Genomic DNA, 9,981 nt, shown 5'->3' with positions numbered 1-9,981 from the left:
TGCTTTATCAGGTCGCTCACTCTTTCGTCCTTCCTCCTCATCCTTCTTTCTCCTGTCAGCCTCTTCTGCGTCTGCGTACCGGTTGGCCGTTCTCATGAGTTCTTCATAAGAGCGTGGGTGGTGGGTGTTCAGTTGTTTGTGGAAATCGCCTGACCTCAGCGCCTGGATGAAGATGAGAATCGCTGCCTTCGAATCGAAGTCGTATACGTTGTTGACTTCTTTTTTCCATTCGCTTAGGAAGTCTCGCAGGCTTTCCCCCTTATCCTGCTTTACCCCACCGAGATGTGAGAATGGTTTCTTATGTTGTATACTTCCTGAGAAATAAGACAAGAAACTTTTGGATAGCTCTGCGAAAGTTTGAATTGATCCGTCTGGGATTGTGTTAAACCAATCTTGAGCAGTCCCGTCCAGAGTGGACAAGAATGCTCTGCACATTATGGCATCGCTTGCCCCGATCATGACCATGGCTGCCTTGTATCTTGTCATATGGGTACGTGGATCTGAAGTGCCAGTGTAGGCCTTGATGGCGGGTAGTTGAAAGTCTTTTGGAAGAGGAACTTCCATTATGTCAGGAGAGAATGGAGCGGCCATTCTTACCTCCGGTTCTGGTGAGTGTTCTCTTGCTTCTACTTTTTTTTTCAAATCATCTATCCGCCTTTGGAGTCTTTCCACCAGGCCTTCCTGTGGTGTTTTGTGTCTAGTGGAGTGACGCGGAGCCAATCCACCAGATTCGCCCATCCTTTCTCCGGATGGTCGTTTGGTTACTGTCTTTCCTGCTTGGGCTCGGGGACCTCTATTGGAGGATCCTTGCACCCCCTGAGTTCTGTTTTGCCTCGGAGATTGCACTTCTTCCTCCAGAGGGGGTGGTGGCGGTAAGATCTGGCCTTGCATTTCTGCGACTAGTTGGGCCATCGTCGCCGCCGCCTGTTGGATGACCTGCGCTGCTGCCTGAAGGTCCACCACCTGGGCGGGAGCAGCAGTTGCTGGGAGGGGAGTACGGCCACCACTATGGTTGTCGTTGAGTTGGGTACGGAGGTCACCTTCTCTGCGGTTGTTGTTGTTGAGTTGGCTGCGAAGGTCACCTCCATGGTTACTACGAAGATCACCGGAGGGGTGGGCGTGACCCTTGTTCATCTGACTAGGTGTGTGCGAGCTGCTGGATCCAGATACCATTGATAGTGATGAGATGAACTGAGTGGTTTTTTGATTTTGTGATTTTAGCCTGAGATCTGATCTCGGCTCTCAATGAAAGCACCAATGACGGTAATAATGCGTTACCGGGTATGTAATCTGAGTATTATTGAGTATCTGAATACAATGTTTGAGTACTTGAGAACAGTATTGAGCGTAGTGCTCAGTGTACAAGTGAATGTAATATCTATTGTCTAGTAAGAAGTGTAAGAAGTGTCCGAAGCCCCCCCCCCACTATGTGGTTGTGAGCCTCTTTATTCCTTTCAGTTCAGTGACCGTTGGACATCAATACCCGAGGTGTTGAATGCTGAGGAGCTGAACGTCTGTCATCAATGCTGAGGAGCTGAACGTTGGCCATCAATGCTGAGGAGTTGGACCGTTGCGCATTGATGCTGAGGAGTGAGGTGTCTTGAGTAGTTTGACGGTTCCGGGTCGGGTACCCAATTACACTGTCAAATTCTTATAATTATATATTGTTAGAATTATAATATATATGAAATACTATTAGGAATAATTCAATTTAATTATTTAAATTTTTCTATATAAATATGTACATGATTAGAGATTATATTAATCATACAAAATTTTAATTTTGTATGCTATGATAATAGATATTTGACCAAATATATGAATATTCAACTATATTATTATATTGTACATTTTAATATATTTATATTTTTAAATTTATTTTTAAAATTTTTTTATTTAAATTCATAATAATAATAAAAAAAATTCGTGCACCGCACGGGTAAAACACTACTTTGTATATAGTATAATAACAGAGAAACATTATTTTTTTAAAAAAATTATTATTGCATTTCTATTTGATAATTTGTTATTATTTTTTTTTAGAGTGTACCTTTTCATTGGGTGTGAGTACTTATCGTTATTATGCCAAAATTAGATACACAGTTAAATACAACAATTATTTCTTTTAGCATAGAGTTAAATTAGTTCATCCACATAGAATTCCGTGTATTATATACAATGATCTTAAGATTAATATTGTGGTGTTTGAAGCATTAATGTTTAATCTGAGTGAAAAATGATGTTTTTAACCATCAATTATGAGAAAACAACTGACTTCCTTGACTTATTACGATCTCCACATTTAGCCCATCAATTATCATCTCAATAACAAATATAATTATCTATCATGACAGAATTTATTAAATATCAAAATTTCCTCCTCAAAGATCTGACTCCACAAAGTTATTACATACTTTTATAATTTTTCAATCTTCTCATTTTTCTTTACAATTGAGGAACACCATTAATATTTAACAAATTTTGTTATTATGAAAGATTATATTTGTCACTGGAATTATAATTTAATAACTAAATGTAGATCGAGACTATAATAATTGAGAGAATGAGTCAACTATGTTTACATGATTAAATTGAATGACTAAAATCACAATTTCCCTTAATCTAATTATGTATGCCTTATAAAAAGTTATGTATACTGTATACATTCCAATTTCATATCAGAGACTCAGAGTATTTGAAGAAATGGGGCAATTAACACTACTGTATGGAGATTTGTTAGGTTCATTTACTCAAGTAGAAATCTCTCATGTTAGCAGGAAACTTTTTGGAACTGAAAGCATACAAATGGCATTACCGAAATAAAAAGAAAACATGTTGGGTCTAGTGGGAATACCGTTACTCCACATGGTACCAACCAAATATCTTTTGAACTGCAATTCAATTGATTTGGAAAACTTTGTACTTATAAAAGTTCAATTCAAAGCTGATTTGACTGATCCCGAGCTTGAGAGGCTGTCCATCACATGTGAAGAAGCTGAGGATGTTCCTAATTTTAATCGGGAACATCCCTGAAATCTTGCTAAGCGGAGGAGATTTGATTAATTAGACTAGTTTGAACTTCATTAGTACTCTATATAGATACTTGTATAGATACTTAGTAATAAATGTAACGTACATATGTGATGATTTGTACAGATCAGAGTTTACTCAAAAAAAAAAAAAAACCCAAAACCTAAACCCTAAGTATCTGTACAAAGCAGCTATGGAAATCTAATATCGGTGTTCTTGAAGTGGGTATTATTAGTGCTGGTGGACTTTCACCTATGAAGACAAAAGATGGACGGGCAACAACAGATGCTTACTGTGTAGCCAAATATGGACAGAAGTGGGTCCGAACAAGGATAATAATTGACAGTTTTGCTCCAAAATGGTATGAACAATACACTTGGGAGGTATTTGATCCTTGTACTGTTATAACTATTGGCGTGTTTGATAACTGTCATCTGCAGGGAGGAGACAAATCTGCTGGGTCAAGGGACTCGAGAATTGGAAAGGTCAGGATTCGCCTCTCTACTCTGGAGACAGATCGTGTTTACACACATTCTTACCCCCTTCTGGTTTTGCATCCCACTGGGGTAAAGAAGATGGGTGAAATTCAATTGGCTGTTAGGTTTTCTTGCTCTTCCTTGCTTAAGAGTTTTTTCCACTTTTGATCCTATGACTTTAGTGCTTCCGTCAATTTAGGTACACGACTTTCATTCATGACATAAGTAGTGTTTGACTTTGATTTTTTTTCCACTTTTAGTCCTTGACTTTGATTTGTTTTCCACTTTTAGTCCTATTGGCCATCAGAGCGACAACTTTTAATTGAAATCAACAAACTATTGTGCTATTAAGGTAAAAGTGTCTTTGGATAAAGCCCTAAATATATTTATAAATAAAATCAGAGAAAAAAATAGGAAAAAGAAACGTTATTTGCTTGTTTTACTTCGCTTTTTAAGCGACAACTTTTAATCAGAATCAACAAACTATTATGCCATTAAGGATAAAATTGTCTATTCATAAATTCCTAAATACATTAAACGTTATTTACCCTTAATGGCACAACAGTTTGTTGATTTCGATTAAAAGTTGTCGCTCAAATGGCCGAAAGGACTAAAAGTAGAAAAAAAATCAAAGTCAAGGACTAAAAGTGGCAAAAAAGTTAAAGTCAAGCACTACTTATGTCAGGAATGAAAGTCGTGTACCTAAATTGACGGAGACACTAAAGTCATAAGACCAAAAGCGGAAAAAACTCCGTTGCTTAATATGATGCATATGTACTCACAACCCCTTTTGCCCAAAATGCATTATATCCATCCCTTAACTGTTATTCAGCTCGACAGCTTGAGGTACCAGGCCACTCAGATTGTATCGATGAGGTTGAGTAGGGCTGAGCCACCGTTGAGGAAAGAGGTAGTGGAGTATATGCTGGATGTTGGTTCCCACATGTGGAGTATCACTACAAAAAAATGCGTTTTTAGCGACGAATATTTCCGTCGCTAAATTTATTCTAGCGACGAATTTGATGATAAAATTTGTGAGAGAATAACTACAACAAAATCCGTTGCTAAATCTAGTAACGGAAAGTCCGTCGCTAGATCAAGAAAAAATCCGTCGTTAATTTCTTAATTTGAAGATCTGGTGACGAATTTGAAAGGGAATAGCAACGGATATTTCCGTTGCTAATTATATTTTTTTAAAAAAAATATTTAATTTATTTTAATTAAAACTCCTATTTTTTTATGAAAAAAAAAACCTCTTGTTTTTTTAAATTTACATGTTAAAGCTTAAAATCCATATCAACACACTATATCTAACACTATTATACTAACACAATACTTTAACTCACACTTTAATACAATAATATATATCATTAAAACACAATACTATAAAATCAAAATTACAATTACATAACAAAAGTCTGAAACCCATCAACTTCTAGCAAAATCAAAGTCTAACACTATTATCATCAACAATTACATAACACCTAGTTTGATTGAGTTTTGAAGTCTAGCAAAATCAAAGTCTTGAAACTATCAACGTGATCTCCTCCATAGTATGTTAGATGATCTGAAATGCTATTTCCAGCCACTGACCTGAAAGTTCATTACACAAGATGTGCAGGGAAAAAATAAATTCCTGCATGAATTTTGGGTGACTGGTGGTATTGTAGACCTATAGCACATGAAAGAGAAGCATTACCTGCTGCAATTTGGGTCTTCCCCGGAACCATCACAAACCTTCTCTATTGTATAAACTAGACTTCCCAAACCAATGTTATAAAGCCAAACCTACAATTTCGGGAATCTCATAAGTAAACCAGGTATGATGAGGATAATCAGATATCAGATATTGTCAAAACTTGTTTAGGTCCATGCACATTCATCATCTATATATACCACAAGTAACTTGTCATTTGTCAATATATCCTATGTCGTGTTCCCAGCTAAGCTGACTAAACTTCAACTGGTTTACTATCAAGAATAGAAGATTCATAGGAGGGAAAACCTTGGCATTACCTCTCTTGGGAAATGATGGTATGTCTTTGAAGGAAAAAGACTAAAATAAGGGGGCAAATGAGGCACAATATCATGACCATGTGTCACACGGATGGTGTTCGACACATGCTCACTATAGCCGGTTGCAAAAACTGTTGGTCCAAAGGGGATGGGGTACAAGTCTAGAGGGGGGGGTGAATAGACTTGTATAAGTTTTTGCAAATCTTTTCAACCTCTCTCGTGTGTATTGAACTTAGGATGTTTAGGTTCGATACCTCACGAGGTGAAGACAAAGTTTTATGCGCAGCGGAAATGTTATCCCCTTTTAGTTAGCACGAGTTCGAGTTAGTTCGAGAAGTGCGTTTATATGCAGTGCAATCGAGAGGTTAGCGAGAGATAAAAACAGTAAGTAAATGCAAGAAAGATTTTTAAGTGGTTCGGCCAACCCGCCTACGTCCACTCTTCTTCCAGAAACTCCCTGGAAGGATTGCACTAAAAACTTCCCTTATTTAGTACAATATCGAGCGCTTGAGCTTTGATCACGAAGCCCGCCTCAAGCCTCAGGTTTTTCGCCCCGCTTCTTGTTACTCCACCTCTCGAGCACTTGACCTTTGATCACCAAGCCCGCGTCAAGCCTCAGGTTCTTCACAAGACAGCTCCCAGGTTACTCCGCCTCTCCAAGGTCTTTCTCCCCGCTTCCAGCTACTCCACCTCTCGAGCACTTGACCTTTGATCACCAAGCCCGCGTCAAGCCTCAGGTTTCTTTCACTCGGACAGCTGCCAGGTTACTCCACCTCTCTTGCTTAATCCAAAGCAAGGTGTTTTTGGTTGTCACAGTTGAATGTAACAGACTCCAATCTGACCACAAGCTATCGTTGAATCAACTTCGATGTAGAGCAGCTTCGGTCACCTTCTGGATGTATAACAGTTTAAGCTTTGTAACTCTCTTGAAACACTAAGATGTGTTTTCTCGCTATTTTGAATATCAGGATGATATTCCAAGTTAAGCACTTGCACTTGAACGTTTTAGACAGACACTTCTTAAGAATTTCGAACTTCTTTTCTTTTTAACTCCTTTTTCTCTCTTTTCCCCTTTTTTTTTTTCTTCTGTGTCTTTACGTCCTTATATATGAGAGTAGAGGAATAATTCCGTTGGAGGGAAAATTATTCCGTTTGAAATTTGTCTCCCATGCTGATCATGGGTCTTGCATATTTTCAGCATATTTCATGGAGTGGTGATCTTGTAACTTGAACCTCTTTGTCTTGTAGTGAATATTCCATAGTTCACTTTCTTGAGTCCATGCTCCACTTTCGTCTTTTGGTAAAAGTTACTCTTTTTATATTCCCATTATTCCTTGTTTGTAGGGAATCAGACCACTTCAGCATTGGTGCACCTTTTGACCGTTTGTGGTGGAAATCTGACGTGTCATCCATTTCCGCCCATTTTGAAATCTTCACGTTCGGCACCTCTTCATTATTCCATCTCCATGATATTCTTCTTCTCCAGACTTTAAGTATGACCGTCCTTCAGCTTTGTTGGAGAATTGTTAGTGTATCGAGACCAAGGTTGATATCTTGATTGCTTAATGTCTCGAACTCAAATATCGAGAGGTCTATCTCTCGAACTCTGTTAATGTCTCGAACTGGATAACTGTATCGAGAGGTCCTACCTCTCGAACTCTGCTTATGTCTCGAGACTTAGTTGATGTCTCGCAGACCCTTATTCCTCCAGTGTTGTCCCATGCTTTCTTCTGATCTGTCTATATGATTACAACACACGAGACTTCTAAGATGTTCAAACAAATTTACCTCAAGCTTAAATATTTTCCGAGTTGAGCTCAAAGTTACCCGGTTGTATTTTCGCTCTTGGTTTACTTGTCGAACTTACAGCGTTTTGCCTATGTATCGAGACTTGGGGATTTCTACTTAACAGTTGGTATCATCAAAACCTATTACATGATGTTCCTAACAATTTCCCCTTTTTGATGATGCCAACACTTATACTTACTCTATATGGCTGATTTGATAGAAAGAATTAATAAGGATTTTATTTTTCAGCGCATATGGTAAGTTTGACAAAATACTCTACTAAACTATGAATAATATAACTCACGCAACACCCCCAGCAAAAGATATATATGATTATAAGAAGGGAATGTTTACAAAGTAGAGTTTAGTAGACAGGATTGAAAGAAATAAGACCAAGAACAACATAGATATCAATACATTGAAATGAGATGGAGTTTGGACCACGAGAGCTTACTTCTTGTTGGCTTTCCTTTTCTTGTTAATGGCTTCTCGTGTCTTGATGGGGTCTTTCGGATTTACCAGGCTTAAGTATTCATCTGTGACATCTAGATGCCTGTAGTTCCTGTAGGCTTCCCCCACGAACTCACCATCAATTACTCCATCTTTCCACCAGGCAATGCATTCTTCTGGAGACATATTGCTGTGTGTAGATATCCCAGTGATTTTCAGAAGCTTGAATATCTCCAGAGTCAGAATTTGTTCAGTGTCTTCTCTGTTCCCAAACTTAAAGTTTGTCATGAGAAGATCTATCTTCCTTTCTTCTTCTGACTGTCGTTCTTGTCTTTTTCTTCTTCTTTCTCTGTCCTCTTCTCTCCTTCTCTCCATTTCCAGTGTACGCTGGACCCTTAGGTTTTCTGCCTGTTTAGCATCCTCCACTGCTTTGCTCATGATTCTTGGTATTTTTGGAGGTGGTCCAGCTGGTTCACTTGCTGCCCTTTTCTTGCCTGTTGTATCCCCCTTCTTTTTCCCTTTATTTTCCCCCTTGTTGGCATCATCAGCACGGGAGAGGAGGATGGACATACCTTCGAAGATTGCTTGAAGTTGGGCAGGCACTTGGTTCGACAGGTCATCGAGTATGGCCTTCATCACATCCTGTCGAAGTTCACTGGAATGTTGGAAGGCTCGAAGCTCTGCTCGTATCTCGGCTAATTCAGCCCTCGCACTTGCAGCCTCTGCTCGAGCTACAGCGGCTTCATCAGTGGCTTTCCGTGCTGCATCCTCAGCCCATATCGCCTGTTCGAGAAGTTCGGCATGACGGCCTTGGGATTCACTTGTGCCATCAGCAGGCATTGCAGCATTGCGGACCACAGCGAGTATTCTTTCGAGCTGAGCCATCTTCTGAGATTGATCAGCCATGAATTGACGCACTTCGCCAATGAAGACTTCTTCGGCCTGTTGATCATAGTCAGAAGTAGGAGATGAGGATCGAGATGTACCTTTCGTCGGAGGGGACTTGGGTGCTTCCAGATTTCCACCCATGACTTGCAATTGCGAGTCCACCTCTCGATTTAACGTCTGAGGATCCACAGGGACACAAGGTTCAGAGCTCGAAGGTAGCTCCATGTCAGGTGCTTCCCGATTTCCACCTGAGGGATGGATCACTTCTTGCTCCTCACCTCTCGAACCTGGAGCCTCAGCTTCAGCAACTGTGGAGATAGGGTCAGCCAGAGAGTGTTCTTCGGTATTGGACGCTTCCCTGTTTTCATCCAATAGAGGTTCCCCCTCAGCATCACCTCTCGAACCAGTGCTGGGAACTTTGTCATCTGCTGGTGAGGTTGGAGACGTAGTGTCGACAGGTGCTTCCGGGTTTCCACCTTCGATGGTATCATCAGTACTCCTCGAACCAGCAGGACTTGGGGCATTCTGCTCATGTTGCTCATTTGACTGCATTTCAGTCTGCTCCGATGAGTCTGGAATGATAATTATTTCAGGAGCAGTAGGAAAACCCGGCAGTGTGAGCAACGGAACTTCACCCTCTCGAATTGTCTGTGCTTCATCAGTAGCGGTCAAGGGTGTGAACTCAGGTGGTGGCAAAAGTAGAACGGTGTTAGGTGCCACTTGAAGTGCTTCAGAGGTCTCGGATTCACCTCTCGAAGCTTCTACCTGTTCGTCCAGAGCAGAGTTGCTGACTTGGGACAGTGGGATTGCGTCTGTTGCAATATCATCGTGAGCAACCCCAGAGGTCTCTCCTGGCCCTCTCGTGAACTCAACGTTCTGTCCCAAGGAGATGGCAGTGGCGAGCCTGATATCTTCTCGAAATCGTGCTTCTGTTTCAGGATCTTCTTCAGGCTCAGCTTCAACTTCTGGTGCTTCAACTGCTATGCTCTTCCCTTTATCAGTTCTTTCACTGTTCAGCTTCATTACTCGTGTTTCGTGGGCAAGATCCATCAGTTGTTGAGCTGGGATCTCGGAGATGCCCAACCACTGGAGTGCAAACTGCTCTTCTGCCTCCATTTCAGCTGCTTGACTCATCAATTGAGTGAAAGAACTGGTTCTCCAGTTGATCCACCTGATCACCCTGGAGAAGTCATCAAGAGTGGGTGCTTCCACTGCCAACTGAGTGGAAACTTCTTCATATAAGTCATCCCGCCCATCAGAGATGATTTCAGTAGCAGAGATTGCTTCGTCTATCTGAGCTGTGATCTCTCGACTATGCTCCAAGAGATCATCT

At 40.4% G+C, this 9,981-nt stretch overlaps 1 pseudogene; it reads left to right on the top strand.

The window, feature by feature from the left end:
• The first annotated feature begins 2,865 nt into the window (after window positions 1-2,865).
• Window positions 2,866-9,981, top strand: part of LOC116015810 — a 37,152-nt pseudogene continuing 30,036 nt past the window's right edge.

Source organism: Ipomoea triloba, chromosome 4 (genome assembly GCF_003576645.1).
Source record: "Ipomoea triloba cultivar NCNSP0323 chromosome 4, ASM357664v1".
Taxonomy (NCBI): Eukaryota; Viridiplantae; Streptophyta; class Magnoliopsida; order Solanales; family Convolvulaceae; genus Ipomoea; species Ipomoea triloba.
The sequence above is the reverse complement of the archived record's forward strand: the minus strand, read 5'-3'. Positions and strand labels throughout refer to the sequence as shown.